The sequence below is a fragment of the Oncorhynchus nerka genome, linkage group LG7, assembly GCF_034236695.1.
Source record: "Oncorhynchus nerka isolate Pitt River linkage group LG7, Oner_Uvic_2.0, whole genome shotgun sequence".
Classification (NCBI taxonomy): Eukaryota; Metazoa; Chordata; class Actinopteri; order Salmoniformes; family Salmonidae; genus Oncorhynchus; species Oncorhynchus nerka.
In genome coordinates this window covers 12,015,858-12,034,431 of record NC_088402.1, presented here as the reverse complement: position 1 = coordinate 12,034,431, position 18,574 = coordinate 12,015,858, and the positions used below count along the sequence as shown (strand labels likewise).

The 18,574-nt window shown below is 43.6% G+C and overlaps 1 protein-coding gene across 3 annotated transcripts in view; it reads left to right on the top strand.

Annotated features, from left to right (window-relative positions):
- Window positions 1-12,195: 12,195 nt before the first annotated feature.
- Window positions 12,196-18,574, top strand: part of LOC115116659 (proto-oncogene tyrosine-protein kinase Yrk-like) — an 82,146-nt gene continuing 75,767 nt past the window's right edge. The window contains exon 1 of one of the 3 annotated variants that reach the window (XM_065020187.1): window positions 12,196-12,361. The gene's annotated coding sequence lies outside the window, so the exon portion shown is untranslated. The remainder of the gene's footprint in view (window positions 12,362-18,574) is intronic. The other 2 variants (XM_065020188.1, XM_065020189.1) reach the window with 2 other exon arrangements.

Here is an 18,574-nt window from a genome sequence, read left to right as displayed (position 1 = left end):
TGAAGGACGTTTTGAAGAACCGTTTGAAGGACGTTTTGAAGGACGGTTTGAAGAACCTTTTGAAGAACGTTTGAAGAACGTTTTGAAGGACCTTTTGAAGAACGTTTTGAAGGACGTTTTGAAGAACGTTTTGAAGAACGTTTGAAGGACATTTTGAAGAACGTTTTGAAGGACGTTTTGAAGAACGTTTTGAAGGACCTTTTGAAGGACGTTTTGAAGGACGTTTTGAAGAACGTTTGAAGGACGTTTTGAAGAACGTTTTGAAGAACGTTTTGAAGAACGTTTGAAGAACGTTTTGAAGAACGTTTGAAGAACGTTTTGAAGAACCTTTTGAAGGACGTTTTGGGGTTCATTTTTTGACTCACCCTCCCTCTCTTATTATTATGCGTAATAATAATATGCATAACAATAACAACAATAACACAATAGTTTAGTTGTCAGTGTTTATTTAGATTTTAGTGGCAAAACAGATTAAATAAATAAATCTATATATGAGGTAAACTCCCAGCAGAGCCCCAAGTCCAATGTGTATATCCTCTGTCCTGTCGATGTTACTGTGTTGATGTTCTCCGTATCCACAAACAGAATGATTTTGTGGTACATGGTGATCAAACAGGTGTCCTGTTATATTTATTAACAAAACATGCACAGACATTATTCATACCTTGGTTTTTTGTGGTGAATGTGAATGGGGGGGAAAAAACTGTTTTGATAATGGTTTTCATACACATCCCTTACCCATAATGTAGAGGCCTCTGGGATATTAACTGATGAGGTCAGGAAGCAGAATGGTAAATGCGATCTGCATACCAATACCTATTCACATTCCTTTGTATGTCTCCTCATCTGTATACCAATACCTATTCACATTCCTTTGTATGTCTCCTCATCTGTATACCAATACCTATTGACATTCCTTTGTATGTCTCCTCATCTGCATACCAATACCTATTGACATTCCTTTGTATGTCTCCTCATCTGCATACCAATACCTATTGACATTCCTTTGTATGTCTCCTCATCTGTATACCAATACCTATTGACATTCCTTTGTATGTCTCCTCATCTGTATACCAATACCTATTGACATTCCTTTGTATGTCTCCTCATCTGCATACCTGCAGACACAGACACAGAAGTGAGCAGTTCAGTCATCTGCACCCAATACAGCCAGCCTTCAACATATTCTTATAGCCTACATATTCTTACCTCTTTCTTGAATTCATATCCATTGAACTGTGTCCAGTCTCTGTTTTAGAAAGATTTTCACAAATATGAAAAGATAGATGGTATCATCGTAAAACAATATCCATTTAGATCTTACAAGGGACTAACCTGACCTTAAATTGAGGAGATCTTTAAATGTTTCATTTAAGTGCCTCCACTTGGTGTCCTTTAAATCCAAATGTTTCAGGTGGGCAGTTAGGTTCCTGCAAGAACCCCCAACAACTAAGGAGGTTCTTCGATGAACCCCACCTCCTACGGGGTTCTGGGAAGAACCTTTTGGGGGCCATTTTCAGTGCCAAGAACCCGAAGGTTCTTAGAAAGAACTTTGAGGATCTTAAAGGAACGTTTGTTGCATCACACATTTTTTAGAGTGTAACTGAGTTGCTATAGTTAACAAAAAATACTTGTTAGTGTAATTACACTATGTAATAAGGACCCCTTAAAAGGAAGTGTTGCCCAGAGATAAGCTTGTTTTGGCGAGAAATTAACATGAATTTCGAATGAATATGAAAAGCGTATACTAAAATATGAGAATACTAAATGCAATGTCTCAAAATCCATATCCATCTGACCTCTATATTGTTTTATGTCCTGTGGATTCGAGAAGAAAGATGAGATCAATGGGAAAGGGATCCTGTCAGGTAACCAATAGCCTTCATTCTTGCACAGAATCCAGAATACCTGATGTGATGCTATTTTCCAGATTTTTTACAACTTTTTTTCTCTGGCCTCTGCTGATTTAGTCACCCTAATTTTGACCATCTACAAGGGTAAAAAACATTATGAGACATGGGGTTTGGACCATTGCTTTTCTTCCAGGATTATCTACACAATTAACATATTATTTTACCCATTGGTCAAAAGATGAGATTTTGATTGGACACCCTACATATGGAACAGACATATAGCACACACAAACATATCACTCTCAGAGACCTCTGAATCTCACATCAATAACCTCTACCTCCTAGACACTTGAGTAGAGCTGGGAGAATCAAATGTTTGGTCATACATGGATGGAGTGGTGCTGACTGGGTGATGCTGCATCCTCTGCTGTTTGATTATGGTATTACACCCCAGTCACCACATACCTCCACACACCTCATGCAAAATCATTTGTACTCATCCACTGGGGAAGGAGAGAGAAAGGGAGAGGTATGGGGATTGCTGCTAGTACTTGCTGTACTTGTTTCCTTGTGAATGTAACTATAGAAACTAGTCTATAGTATAGAGCTGCTATGAAGTGCGTTGTGTAGCTCTCGGCTCCCTCTGGTGGGTGATATGTAACTTACTGAAGATCATATTAAATTAAAGTATTTGAATTCCTATTACTACAAGAGCAGCACAAACACATTCTTGTAGGCAAACCATATTGGGACGGCAGTGTAGCCTAGTGGTTAGAGCGTTGGACTAGTAACTGGAAGGTTGCAACATGGAATCCCTGAGCTGACAAGGTAAAAAATCTGTTGTTCTGCCCCTGAACAAGGCAGTTAACCCTCTGTTCCCTGGTAGGCCATCATTGAAAATAAGAATTTGTTCTTAACTGACTTGCCTAGTTAAATAAAATAAAATATCAATGCACTTTACAGATGAGCTGTAACTGATTGATTCCAGCTTTGCACACTCTTGGCATTCTCTCAACCAGCTTCACCTGGAATGCTTTTCCAACAGTCTTGAAGGAGTTCCCACATATGCTGAGCACTTGTTGGCTGCTTTTCCTTCACTCTGCGGTCCAACTCATCCCAAACCATCTCAATTGGGTTGAGGTAGGGGGATTGTAGAGGCCAGGTCATCTGATGCAGCACTCCATCCCTCTCCTTCTTGATCAAATAGCCCCTGGAGGTGTGTTGGGTCGGTGTCCTGTTGAAAAACAAATGATAGTCCCACTAAGCACAAACCAGATGGGATGATGTTTCGCTGCAGAATGCTGTGGTAGCCATGCTGGATAAATGTGCCTTGAATTCTAAATAAATCACTGACAGTGTCACCAGCAAAGCACCCCCACCCAATCACACTTCCTCCTCCATGCTTCACGGTGGGAACCACACATGCGGACATCATCCATTCACCTACACTGTCTCACAAAGGACAGATTTCCACCGGTCTAATGTTCATTGCTCATGTTTCTTGGCCCAAGCAAGTCTCTTCTTCTTATTGGTGTCCTTTAGTAGTGGTTTCTATACAGCAATTGGACCATGAAGGCCTGATTCATGCAGTCTCCTCTGAACAGTTTATGTTGGGATGTGTCTTTACTTGAACTCTGTGAAGCATTTATTTGGGCTGCAATTTCTGAGGCTGGTATCTCTAACGAACTTATCCTCTGGATTAACTGTGTATCATGACACAAGGCGAGACCCAGATGCAGATGGTTGGAGTCTTACAATGTTTATTAATCCAAAAGGAGTTGGCAAGAGAATGATCGTGGACAGGCAAAAGGTTAAACCCAGATCAGAGTCCACGAGGTACAGAGTGGCAGACAGGCTCGAGGTCAGGACAGGCAGGCGGGTACAGAGTCCAGAAACAGGCAAGGGTCAAAACCGGGAGGACTAGAAAAAGGAGAATGCAAAAAGCAGGAGAACGGGAAAAACGCTGGTTGACTTGGAAAAACATACAAGACGAACTGACACAGAGAGACAGGAAACACAGGGATAAATACACTGGGGAAAATAAGTGACACCTGGAAGGGGTGGAGACAATCACAAGGACAGGTGAAACTGATCAGGGCATGACACTCTGGGTCTTCCTTTCCTGTGGCATTCCCCATGAGAGCCAGTTAACCATCAACAGCGCTTGATGGTTGTTGCGACTGGATTGAAGAAAATGTCATAGTTCTTGAAATGTTCCGCATTGACTGATGTCTTAAAAGTAATGATGGACTGTTGTTTCTCTTTCCTTTTTGAGCTGTTCTTGACATGATATGGACTTGGTATTTTACCAAATAGGGCTATGTTCTGTATACCACCCCTACCTTATCACAACACAACACAACTGATTGGTTTCGAGGAAAAGGATGGCTACTTTGAAGAATCTGAAATCTAAATTATATTTTGATTTGTTTAACACTGGTTGGGGGGGATTTAATGCAGGCAAACTCAAATCAGTTTTACAAAATTTTTGTGTGCATGTGAAACCAGAGGAAAAAAACTCTATTCAACTTTCACTCCACACACAAAGACACGTACACACCTCTCCCTCGCTCTCCATTGTCAAATCTGACCATAATTCTATCCTCCTGATTCCTGCTTACAAGCAAAAACAAAAGCAGGAAGTACAGGAAAAGGCGGACCGAACAGGCGCCCATTAACATTGACGGGGCTGTAGTGGAGCTGGTCGAGAGTTTCAAGTTCCTTGGTGTCCACATCACCAACGATCTATCATCTATCAAATCTATTTCCTCTCAGGAGACTGAAAATATTTGGCATGGGTCCCCAGATCCTCAAAAGTTTCTACAGCTGCACCATCAAGAGTATCCTGACCGGTTGCCTCACCGCCTGGTATGGCAGCTGCGTGGCATCTGACCACAAGGTGCTTCAGAGTGTAGTGCGTACGGCCCAGTACATCACCGGGGCCAAGCTTCCTGCAATCCAGGACCTATATAATAGATGGTGTCAGAGGAAAGCCCATAAAATTGTCAGAGACTCCAGTTCACCCAAGTCATAGACTGTTTTCTCTGCTACCGCACGGTATACGGTACCGGAGCGCCAAGTCTAGGACCAAAAGGCTCCTTAACAGCTTCTAACCCCAAGCCATAAGACTGCTGAACAGTTAATCAAATGGCCACCGGACTATTACATTGCCCCCCGTATATAGCCTCGTTATTGTTATGTTATTGTGTTACTTTTTATTTATTTTTTACTTTAGTTTATTTGGTAAATATTTTCTTAACTCTTCTTGAACTGGTTAAGGGCTTGTAAGTAAGCATTTCAGGGTCTACACTTGTTGTACTCGGCGCATTTGACAAATAAAGTTTGATTTGATTTGATTCAGGAAGGTAGCTTGGAGGGGGAGGCTGGCGTGTTGGGGGTAGACTATTCACGATAAGGAGTAGCTGCTCCACTGATGACACCACTCCCTCCTCTCCTCTACCTGACCTGCCTGGGTCCCACAGAGATTCACAGTCATTAACAAACACGAACAATTGGTTTGTGCAGTGTGATTAATGGATGTGATTAATGGATGGTTTAATTGATCTGGCCATTACACACACACACACACACACACACACACACACACACACACACACACACACACACACACACACACAATGTATTTATAAAGCTCTATACAAAAAGTGCTGTACAGAAACCCAGCCTAAAACCCCAAACAGAAAACAATGCAGGTGTAGAAGCACGGTGGCTAGGAAAAACTCCCTGGAAAGGCCAGAACCTAGGAATAAACCTAGAGAGGAACCAGGCTATGAGGGGTGGCTAGGAAAAACTCCATAGAAAGGCCAGAACCTAGGAAGAAACCTAGAGAGGAACCAGGCTATGAGGAGTGGCTAGGAAAAACTCCATAGAAAGGCCAGAACCTAGGAAGAAACCTAGAGAGGATCCAGGCTCTGAGGAGTGGCTAGGAAAAACTCCATAGAAAGGCCAGAACCTAGGAAGAAACCTAGAGAGGAACCAGGCTATGAGGGGTGGCTAGGAAAAACTCCCTGGAAAGGCAGGAACCTAGGAAGAAACCTAGAGAGGAACCAGGCTATGAGGGGTGGCTAGGAAAAACTCCCTGGAAAGGCAGGAACCTAGGAAGAAACCTAGAGAGGAACCAGGCTATGAGGGGTGGCTAGGAAAAACTCCCTAGAAAGGCCAGAACCTAGGAATAAACCTAGAGAGGAACCAGGCTATGAGGGGTGGCTAGGAAAAACTCCATAGAAAGGCCAGAACCTAGGAAGAAACCTAGAGAGGAACCAGGCTATGAGGAGTGGCTAGGAAAAACTCCATAGAAAGGCCAGAACCTAGGAAGAAACCTAGAGAGGAACCAGGCTATGAGGGGTGGCTTGGAAAAACTCCATAGAAAGGCCAGAACCTAGGAAGAAACCTAGAGAGGATCCAGGCTCTGAGGAGTGGCTAGGAAAAACTCCATAGAAAGGCCAGAACCTAGGAAGAAACCTAGAGAGGAACCAGGCTATGAGGGGTGGCTAGGAAAAACTCCCTGGAAAGGCAGGAACCTAGGAAGAAACCTAGAGAGGAACCAGGCTATGAGGGGTGGCTAGGAAAAACTCCCTGGAAAGGCAGGAACCTAGGAAGAAACCTAGAGAGGAACCAGGCTATGAGGGGTGGCTAGGAAAAACTCCCTAGAAAGGCCAGAACCTAGGAAGAAACCTAGAGAGGAACCAGGCTATGAGGGGTGGCTAGGAAAAACTCCATAGAAAGGCCAGAACCTAGGAAGAAACCTAGAGAGGAACCAGGCTATGAGGAGTGGCTAGGAAAAACTCCATAGAAAGGCCAGAACCTAGGAAGAAACCTAGAGAGGAACCAGGCTATGAGGGGTGGCTAGGAAAAACTCCATAGAAAGGCCAGAACCTAGGAAGAAACCTAGAGAGGATCCAGGCTCTGAGGAGTGGCTTGGAAAAACTCCATAGAAAGGCCAGAACCTAGGAAGAAACCTAGAGAGGAACCAGGCTATGAGGGGTGGCTAGGAAAAACTCCCTGGAAAGGCAGGAACCTAGGAAGAAACCTAGAGAGGAACCAGGCTATGAGGGGTGGCTAGGAAAAACTCCCTGGAAAGGCAGGAACCTAGGAAGAAACCTAGAGAGGAACCAGGCTATGAGGGGTGGCTAGGAAAAACTCCCTAGAAAGGCCAGAACCTAGGAAGAAACCTAGAGAGGAACCAGGCTATGAGGGGTGGCTAGGAAAAACTCCCTAGAAAGGCCAGAACCTAGGAAGAAACCTAGAGAGGAACCAGGCTATGAGGGGTGGCTAGTCCTCTTCTGTGCCAGGTGCAGATTAGAAAAGTATGTGGCCAAGATGTTCAAACGTTCATAGATGACCAGCAGGGTCAAATAATAATAATCAAAGTGGTAGTAGAGGGTGCAAAAGGTCAGTACCTCAGGAATAAATGTCAGTTGGCTTTTCATAGCCGAGCATTCAGAGGTCGAGACAGCAAGTGTGGTAGAGAGTCGAAAACAGCAGGTCCGGCTAGCCTATGCTAGGCCCATCTCCCGGCTAGCTGAAGAGGTCCATCAGCCACTCCTTGGGCTACAATAACTATTTTGCCAATTGGCCTGGACCCCTTTTATTGCTGATCCTTCACGATTGGACTCCGACGTAATCCACCCGAGGGGGTTTTCAACTGGCTCCCCCGTCGCGACGTTCCCTGAATGCCCATCTGCTAGCCTGCTAGCCGCGGCCCGCTAGCTGTCGAGAGCACACTGGACTGTTAGCTGAAGAGGTCCATCAGCCATTTTTGGGGGGGGCTTACTACACCTATTTTGATAATTGGCCTCAACCCTTTCACTACACGGAGCCCTGCTGATCCATCACGACTGATCTGCCGATGTAACCACACGAAGGGGCTACAACTGACGTCCCTCTAAGGCCCTTCTGCTAGCTTGCTAGCCCCGGCCCGCTAGCTGTCTGATTCACCATGTCTCCAGCTCGCCCAGCTACTCACTGGATCCAATGATCACTCGGCTACGCATGCCTCTCCCTAATGTCAATATGCCTTGTCCATTGCTGTTTTGGTTAGTAATTATTGCCTCATTTCATTGTAGAGCCTCTAGCCCTGTACAATACGCCTTAGCCAACCCTTTAGTTCCACCTCCCACACATGCAGTGACCTAACCTGGTTTAAATGATGTTCCTAGAGACAATATCTCTCTCATTGTCACTCAATGCACAGGTTTACCTCCACTGTATTCACATCCTACCATACCTTTGTCTGTACATTATGCCTTGAATCTATTCTACCGTGCCCAGAAACCTGCTCCTTTTACTCTCTATTCCGAATGTACTAGACGACCAGTTCTTATAACCTTTAGCCGTACCCTTATCCTACTCCTACTCTGTTCCTCTGGTGATGTAGAGATTAACCGAGGCCCTGCAGTGTCTAGCTCCGCTCCCATTCCCCAGGCGCTCTCATTTGTTGACTTCTGCAACCGTAAAAGCCATGGTTTCATGCATGTTAACATTAGAAGCTTCCTTCCTAAGTTTGTTTTATTCACTGCTTTATCCCCCCCTCCAACCCGGATGTCCATGTATGGCCGTGTCTGAATCCTGGCCTAGGAAGACCAAAAACCCTGAAATTTCCATCCCTAACTATAACATTTTCTGACAAGATAGAACTGCCAAAGGAATTGGAAAGCTGATAGACAAGATATAACTCCCCAAAGATTGGAAAGCTGCTGCAAGTCACCCCCCTCTTCAAAGGGGGAGACACTCTCAACCCAAATTGCTACAGACCTATATCTATCCTACCCTGCCTTTCTAAGGTCTTCGAACGCCAAGTTAACAAACAACACCATTTCGAATCCCACCGTACCTTCTCATCTATGCAATCTGGTTTCCGAGCTGGTATGACCAGGGTGCACCTGGAAAAAAATCAGAAAATCCTGCAATGTGATTTTCTGGATTTTTTTTCTCATTTTGTCTGTCATAGTTGAAGTGTACCTATGATGAAAATGACAGGCCTCTCTCATCTTTTTAAGTGGGAGAACTTGCACGATTGGTGGCTGACTAAATACTTTTTTGCCCCACTGTACTACCCACCACTGCGACCTGTATGCTCTCGTTGGCTGGCCCTCGCTTCATACTCATCGCCAAACCCACTGGCTCCAGGTCATCTACAAGACCCTGCTAGGTAAAGTCCCCCCTTATCTCAGCTCGCTGGTCAGCATAGCATCACACACCTGTAGCACGCGCAGGTATATCTCTCTGGTCACTCCCAAAACCAATTCTTCCTTTGGCCGTCTCTCCTTCCAGTTCTCTGCTGCCAATGACTGAAACGAACTACAAAAATCTCTGAAACTGGAAACAGTTATCTCCCTCACTAGCTTTAAGCACCAGCTGTCAGAGCAGCTCACAGATAACTGCACCTGTACACAGCCCATCTATAATTTACCCCAAACAACTCCCTCTCCCCCTACTGTATTTATTTATTTATTTTGTTCCTTTGCACCCCATTATTTTTATTTCTACTTTGCACATTCTTCCACTGCAAATCTACCATTCCAGTGTTTTACTTGCTATATTGTGTTTACTTCGCCACCATGGCCTTTTTTTTGCCTTTACCTCCCTTATCTCACCTCATATGCTCACATCATATATAGACTTATTTTTCTACTGTATTATTGACTGTATGTTTGTTTTACTCCATGTGTAACTCTGTGTTGTTGTATGTGTCGAACTGCTTTGCTTTATCTTGGACAGGTTGCAATTGTAAATGAGAACTTGTTCTCAACTAGCCTACCTGGTTAAATAAAGGTGTTCTCAACTTGCCTACCTGGTTAAATAAAGGTGTTCTCAACTAGCCTACCTGGTTAAATAAAGGTGTTCTCAACTAGCCTACCTGGTTAAATAAAGGTGTTCTCAACTAGCCTACCTGGTTAAATAAAGGTGTTCTCAACTTGCCTACCTGGTTAAATAAAGGTGTTCTCAACTTGCCTACCTGGTTAAATAAAGGTGTTCTCAACTTGCCTACCTGGTTAAATAAAGGTGTTCTCAACTTGCCTACCTGGTTAAATAAAGGTGTTCTCAACTTGCCTACCTGGTTAAATAAAGGTGTTCTCAACTAACCTACCTGGTTAAATAAAGGTGTTCTCAACTAGCCTACCTGGTTAAATAAAGGTGTTCTCAACTTGCCTACCTGGTTAAATAAAGGTGTTCTCAACTAACCTACCTGGTTAAATAAAGGTGTTCTCAACTTGCCTACCTGGTTAAATAAAGGTGTTCTCAACTTGCCTACCTGGTTAAATAAAGGTGTTCTCAACTTGCCTACCTGGTTAAATAAAGGTGTTCTCAACTTGCCTACCTGGTTAAATAAAGGTGTTCTCAACTAGCCTACCTGGTTAAATAAATGTGTTCTCAACTAGCCTACCTGGTTAAATAAAGGTGAAACAAATCAAATAAATAAATGGTAATTTACGTTTCCCCTGTCCAGATGCATCTACAGTGTCTGTCCTCACAGAGATGCGTAGGACCTAGCCCATGAAATCAGCCCTAGCCTGAACAGGAAGCCAGTGTAGAGAGCCTAGCACTGGAGTAATATGATCAAATGTTTTGGTTCCAGTCAGGATTCTAGCAGCCATTGTTTAGCACTAACTGAACTTTATTTAGTGCTTTATCCGGGTAGCCGGGAAAAGTAAAGCGTTGCAGTAGTCTAATCTAGAAGTGACAAAAGCGTGGATACATTTTTATGTATAATTTTTTACAAAAAGTTTCTGATTTTTGCAATGTTACGAAGATGGAAAAAAATCTGTCCTTTAAATATTCTTGATATGTTCTTCAAAAGAGAGATCAGGGTCCAGAGTAACGCCGAGGTCCTTCGCAGTTTTATTTGAGACGACTACAACCATCAAGATTAATTGTCAGATCCAACAGCAGATCTCTTTGTTTCTTGGGAACAAAAACTGGCATCTCTGTTTTTGTCAAAGTTTAAAAGTAAAGAATATCCACTTCCTTATGTCTGAAACACAGGCTTCCAGGGTGGGCAATTGGGGGCTTAACCATGTTTCAACGAAATGTACAGCTGTGTGTCTTCCGCATAGCAGTGAAAGTTGACATTGTGTTTCCGAATGACATCACCAGGAGGTAGAATATATAGTGAATCGCATCTGCAGTTCCACAAACTGGCCACCGCATGGAGACAAAGAAGAAGCTCGTCCCTTCTCTTACTGGCTCCTCCATCAATTTCTGAGTTTCATAGAACTCTAAAATCATTATAACCTCTTGTTCCCAACAGAGAACAAAGCTCGCCAGTTTGTAGTCCTAAATCCCGGAAAGATATTACCTCTGGTTCGTTCAGCCATCCCTATGGGAAATATTAATGGGGAATGAAAAAAATACATATCTATGCATTTAACATTTATTTAACTAGACAAGTCTGTTATGAACAAATCATTATTTGCAATGATGGCCTAACCCGGTCGACGATGGGCCAATTGTGCGCTGCCCTACGGGACTCCCAATAACATTCGGATGTGATACAGCCTGGAATCGAAACAGGGACCGTAGTGACGCCTCTTGCACTGCCTTAGTAGACCACTGCGCCACTCGGGATGCCGAAAATAAAGTCGGAGGTTAACACAGGTTTAGGAGCTCTTATCCGTTTTGTTCTACGAGATAATAGCAGTCAGTTAACATTACTCTGATGAATTATTAATCATTTATGCGCTTTATTTTTTCATCATTACATAGATTTTTCTGAATAAAAAAATTGAAGTTAGCCGATGAAGATTATCTTCATAGAACAAAACGTATTATGTTCACCACAGACTCTACAAACACGCCATTAATTTTTCCGGTAGATTTTGGCCAACGAACCTTGGCGGAGTTAATGCCTACAAAATACGTCATTACTCTTTATCTCTATGATGTCTCCAGCCTTGAACAAACTGATGTTATGCTGAAAACCCGTTCGTTAGTTATAGACTGTAGGCGAGATCACACTTTATCCGCTTCCAGTAGCACACCTCTCTAGATGCCGACACACAGAGAGAGAGAGAGAGAGTGTCTCTGTCTATCTGGGTGTCTTTATATCAATTCAATTTAATCAACTCGAGGGCTTTATTTGCATGGGAAACATATGTGTCTCTCTAGCAGGATAGTAGGAAGGGACTACCTGGTTGGGACAGGCCCAGCGGTTCTATTCCCGGGCTCAGCGGTTTTGTCAAATCACCGGACTTTGCGTTTGAACAATTTCTACATGAATCACGTAAACCAGATTTCTATTTTTCCGGTTAAAACACAAGCACATCCAGGGTGCGCGCTTCGGAGTGGACGTCAGTCAGTGCGCGTGTCAGTCAATCCAACCCTTCCGGACAAAGAGAGAGCGCCTCACGTTCACATCCCCTCTAGAGGAGCGCTCCGCGAGCCACGGTCTCAACCCGTTCTGTCCCGTGCGCCTGGAACTCCCTGTTGCTGTTCACACCTCTCTCCGCCAGCCCGCGCGAATAACGGACGACCCTTCGTGCTCTCCGGTGAGTCAGTCGGTGTATGTTTGCGACTCTTATTTAGCTTTGTGAGACTGAGTGTAAACCTCTGTAGCCTAAACTATATACTTAGTATATGTGAGTGTATCTAGGGTAAAGTTCAAATGTCCTGTGTGTAGCAATGTAAATGTATATTGTTTTGGCTGTTCCCCCTTATTTCTGAGGGCACAGGTCCTCTCTCTCTCTCTCTCTCTCTCTCTCTCTCTCTCTCTCTCTCTCTCTCTCTCTCTCTCTCTCTCTCTCTCTCTCTCTCTCTCTCTCTCTCTCTCTCTCTCTCTCTCCTGGTTAACAGGAAACACAGCAGGGTGTGAGTGGAGCAGTAGTGATAGGATACTGAGAAGTGAGCAGTCTAGGAGCCCATTTATTATTATTTATTTTTTTATCTCAAAGCATAACCTTCAATGTAACGAAATAGAGGAATAGTGGGGATATACAGAGAAAAGAGAGGACAGGGAAAGAGAGAGAGATGGCAGGGAAAGAGAGAGAGAGGGCAGGGAAAGAGAGAGAGAGGGCAGGGAAAGAGAGAGAGAGGGCAGGGAAAGAGAGAGAGAGAGGGCAGGGAAAGAGAGAGGGCAGGGAAAGAGAGAGAGAGGGCAGGGAAAGAGAGAGAGAGGGCAGGGAAAGAGAGAGAGAGGGCAGGGAAAGAGAGAGAGAGGGCAGGGAAAGAGAGAGAGAGGGCAGGGAAAGAGAGAGAGGGGGCAGGGAAAGAGAGAGTGCAGGGAAAGAGAGAGAGAGGGCAGGGAAAGAGAGAGAGAGGGCAGGGAAAGAGAGAGAGAGGGCAGGGAAAGAGAGAGAGAGGGCAGGGAAAGAGAGAGAGAAGAGAGGGGGGGGGGGGGGTGAGAGCAGTGGCGGTCGGTGCCGTTTTAAGATGAGGGAGGACAATCATTTTCTTTCATGAGCAAGGCCTTATTTCTATTACAGCATATTGGATGACTGTAATTCATATTCCATTCACCCAGTTCAATGTAAAATCAATAGGTTTAGGCTACTACATGATACTAACATTTTCCCTATACCCATCATGAGGTTGCTACAACCTAGCCTATGAATGAAGTTTGCAACGTAGGTGCACACAGGTCGAGAGAAAAACTTGATGTGACAGACAGTGACACATTCAATACAGCCTTGCAACAAGCTTGCCTGCATCTAGCTGATCTAGGGTGTTGCAAACAAGAGTTTTCTATTGGACAAATTCAATCATGCAGTAACATTATAGTTAACAATCTCGCTCTGTAGTGACAATCTCACTCTATCTCTCTCTTGCTTCTCCTTCATTTTGTAAGAAATTAATTTGTTAAAAACTGTTCAACTATTGTCTTTGAGTCAACTACTTACCACATTTTATGCACTGCAGTGCTAGCTAGCTGTAGCTTATGCTTTCAGCACTTGATTCATTCTCTGATCCTTTTATTGGGTGGACAACATGTCAGTTCATGCTACAAGAGCTCTCATAGGTTGGAGGACATCCTCTGGAAGTTTTCCTAATTACTGTGTAAGTCTATGGAAGGGGGTGAGAACAATGAACCTCCTAGGTTTTGTATTGAAGTCAATGTACCCAGAGGAGGACGGAAGCTAGCTGTCCTCCAGTTACACCATGGTGCTACCTCACAGAGCAAAACAGTGTGTTTTAATCAATTATTTGGTGACGTGAATATATTTACTATAGTTTTATCCTAAAATTATAACTTTTTAAATGTTTTACAATTTTAATTTTAATAACATTTGCTGAGGAGGATGGTCCCCCATTCCTCCTCAGCAAATGTTATTAAAATTAAGAGGTACAGGGGTAGGTTGGGTGGGGTACAAAAAGAGAGAGTGAGTGATGAAGGGTGAGGGAGAGATGGAAAAGTTCAGAAAACAGAAAAGTGTCAGGCCGTATCTTATTTCCCTTATAATGCATTAGGCTACTTTTAAAATGATTTTACCTCCTTTTTTCTCCCCAATTTCGTGGTATCCAATTGGCAGTAGTTACTATCTTGTCTCATCGCTGCAACTCCCATACGGACTCGGGAGAGACAAAGGTCGAGAACCATGCGTCCTCCTAAACACAATCCAACCAAGCCACATTGCTTCTTGACACAACATACATCCAACCCGGAAGCCAGCCAGCACCAATGTGTCGGAGGAAACACCGTACACCTGGCGACCTGGTCAGCCTGCACTATGCCCGGCCCACAGGAGTCGCTAGTGCGTGATGAGACAATGATATCCCTGCCGGCCAAACCCTCCCTAACCCAGACGACACTGGGCCAATTGTGCACTGCCCCATGGGCCTCCCGGTCACGGCCAGCTGCAGCTGGGCTCGAACCCAGAATCTCTGGTGGCACAGCTACATAGAGAGGGATGCTACATAAGGTGGGATGCTACATAGAGATGCTCCATAGGGAGAGATGGGGATGCTACATAGGGAGGGATGCTACATAAGTAGGGATGCTACATAGTGGTCTAAAGCCCTACATAGGGCTAGAATCCCTCCCTACGTAGCACCCCTCCTTATGTAGCTTCCCTCTCTATGTAGTTCCCTCCCTTTGTACCCTCCCTCCTTATGTAGCGTCCCTCCCTATGTAGCATTCCTTCTTATGTAGCATCCCTCCCTATGTATAATCCCTCCCTATGTAGTGTCCTTCTTTATGTAGCATCCCTCCCTATGTAGCATCTCTCCCTATGTAGCATCCCTCCCTATGTAGTGTCCTTCTTTATGTAGCATCCCTCCCTATGTAGCATCTCTCCCTATGTAGCATCCCTCCCTATGTAGCATCTCTCCCTATGTAGCATCCCTCCCTATGTAGCATCTCTCCCTATGTAGCATCCCTCCCTATGTAGCATCTCTCCCTATGTAGCATCCCTCCCTATGTAATCAAAATCAAATCAAATTGTATCAGTCACATGCGCCGAATACAACCTTACAGTGAAATGCTTACTTACGAGCCCCTAACCAACAATGAAGTTTTAAAAAATATGGATAAGAATAAGAGATAAAAGTAACAAGTAATTAAAGAACAGCAGTCAATATATATATATATACAGGGTGGGTGCCGGTACAGAGTCAATGTACGGGGGAGGCACCGGTTAGTTGAGGTAGTATGTACATGTAGGCAGAGTTAATTAAAGTGACTATGCATAGATGACAACAGAGAGTGGCAGTGGTGGGGAGGGGAGGGGCCATGCAAATAGTCCAGGTAGCCATTTGACTAGATGTTCAGGAGTCTTATGGCTTGGGGGTAGAAGCTGTTAAGAAGCCTCTTGGACCGAGACTTGGCGCTTCAGTACTGCTTGCCGTGCGGTAGCAGAGAGAACAGTCTATAACTAGGGTGGCTGGTGTCTTTGACCATTTTTAGGGCCTTCCTCTGACACCGCCTGGTATAGTGGTCCTGGATGGCAGGAAGCTTTTCCCCGGTGATGTACTGGGCCGTACGCACTACTCTGTAGCACTCTGTAGTGCCTTGCGGTCGGAGGCCGAGCAGTTGCCATACAAGGCAGTGATGCAACCAGGATGCTCTCGGTGGTGCAGCTGTAGGACCTTTTGAGGATATGAGGATCCATGCCAAATCTTTTCAGTCTCCTGAAGGGGAATAGGTTTTGTCGTGCCCTCTTCACGACTGTCTTGGTGTGCTTGGACCATATTAGTTTGTTGGTGATGTGGACACCAAGGATTCCTTCTTATGTATTGCCCCTCGCTATATGTCTCTGAACAAGGCCTAGAGTACACTAGGCATATATAAGGAATAGGCTACACTATCATGATGTCAGATGCAGCCTTTTATTCACCATTGTTATTTTCTCCTAATCTAGTGTTCCATTATAGCTCTGTAATTTGATTTCAAAATAACTGATTTAACAGGCTCAGTGTGAACCCCCCCCCCAAAAAAACTGAAGTTACTCAACACACTCACTCAGCAAAAACAAAACCAGCACAATTTCACAAACTTTTTTTTTGGTTTGGTTAAATGACAGAGTTATTTTTCAAACAAAGTGAGTGTGAGAAGCGCAGGAAGATTGTCTGTGGGCCTGTAGTCAAGCCCAGAGAAACCCTCACAGGCACTGAAACCAGGTAATTTGAGAGAGAGAGAGAGGATTCTGTAACTAGGCCAGAATGAGAGAGAGAGAGGATTCTGTAACTAGGCAAGAATGAGAGAGAGAAAGGATTCTGTAACTAGGCCAGAATGAGAGAGAGAAAGGATTCTGTAACTAGGCCAGAATGAGAGAGAGAAGGGATTCTGTAACTAGGCCAGGATAAGAGAGAGAAAGGATTCTGTAACTAGGCCAGAATGAGAGAGAGAAAGGATTCTGTAACTAGGCCAGAATGAGAGAGAGAAAGGATTCTGTAACTAGGCCAGAATGAAAGAGAGAGGATTCTGTAACTAGGCCAGAATGAAAGAGGGAAAGGATTCTGTAACTAGTCCAGAAATAGAGAGAGAAAGGATTCTATAACTAGGCCAGAATGAGAGAAATATTTCTGAAACTAGGCCAGAATGAGAGAGAGAAAGGATTCTGTAACTAGGCCAGAATGAGAGAGAGAAAGGATTCTGTAACTAGGCCAGAATGAGAGAGAGAGAGGATTCTGTAACTAGGCCAGAATGAGAGAGAGAAAGGATTCTGTAACTAGGCCAGAATGAGAGAGAGAGGATTCTGTAATTAGGCCAGAATGAGAGAGAGAAAGGATTCTGTAACTAGGCCAGAATGAGAGAGAGAAAGGATTCTGTAACTAGGCCAGAATGAGAGAGAGAAAGGATTCTGTATACCAACCCAAACTTACTCCACATAGCTGTTGTTGTTCCTACTATGTTGTTCCTACTGTGTTGTTCCTACTGTGAATTCCCTGCTGGGAGCTGTTTATCTGTAGGAGATGGTGCCGGAAATGGTGTGTTTGGATGTCTGTGAGTGTGATGATTGAGGGTAGTGTGTGTGTCTGCCATGCCTTTTCAGTCCAGAGTAAATGTTTTATGTTTTATGTTTTAGAGAAAAATCGCTCCATGTCCATTAGATAGGAAATTTAGGTGGGAAAAGCCCGAGTTGGAATTGAACCACTAAACCTCTTGTAACCATTTGAGTATAAAGAGAGTTACCGCCTGTAGATCAGAGGTGGCCAACCCTCCTTCTTGAGAGATGCTGGGTGTGCTGGGTATTGTTCCCCCCTGCTTTACCATGGTCCTACCAATCAGCTGTTCATCAGGACCTTGATTATTAGCTGAATCAGGTATGTTATTGTCAGTGGTAGAAAAAAAAGTGCCCAATTGTCATACTTGAGTAAAAGTAAAGATACCTTAATAGAAAATGACTCAAGTAAAAGTGAAAGTCACCCAGTAAAATACTATTTGAGTAAAAGTCTAAATGTATTTGGTTTTAAATATACTTAAGTATCAAAAGTAAATGTATAAATCATTTCAAATTCCTCATATTAAGAATTTTCTTGTTTTTAAAATGAACGGATAGCCAGAGGCACCCTCCCAACACTCAGACAATATTTACAAAAGATGCATTTGTGTTTCGTGAGTCTGCCAGTTCACAGGCAGTAGGGATTTTTTAAATTTTTTAAATTTTACCTTTATTTAACTAGGCAAGTCAGTTAAGAACAAATTCAAAAAAATTGTCAGCTCAGGGATGTGAACTTGACCCCTTCCGGTTACTAGTTCAACACTCTAACCACTAGGCCCCAAGAGGATGACCACGTGCTCTCTTGATAAGTGTGTGAATTATTCAAAATGTTATGAGTACTTTGGTTTGTCAGGGAAAATGTATGTTGTAAAAAGTACAATATTTTCTTTAGGAATGTAGTGAAATATAAGTAAAAGTTGTCAAAAATATAAACAGTAAAGTAAATTACAGATACCCCCAAAAAACTGCTTAATTAATACTTTAAATCATTTTACTTAAGTAATTTACACCACTGATTACAGTATGGCTGAAGCAAAAGCCTGCACACCCAGTAGCTTTCCTGCAGGAGGGTTGGCTTCCACCCCTGTAGAGGGGATGAGTGTACAAGCATGGCATTATCTCCAAAACACTATTTTTATACAGTGTCGCTTCTTTTTTAATAATCTATGCAAATCTAAGTTTAGTAAAGGGTTTCACCCATGAGAGAGAGAAAAAAAAACAGTGAGAGAGAGAGTGAGTGTTAATATATCTTGTTAGGGTAGAGCAGATGGGAATTATAGCTGCTGTTAAATTTACTCTGTCATAAACAGGCCTTATTTAAACTGA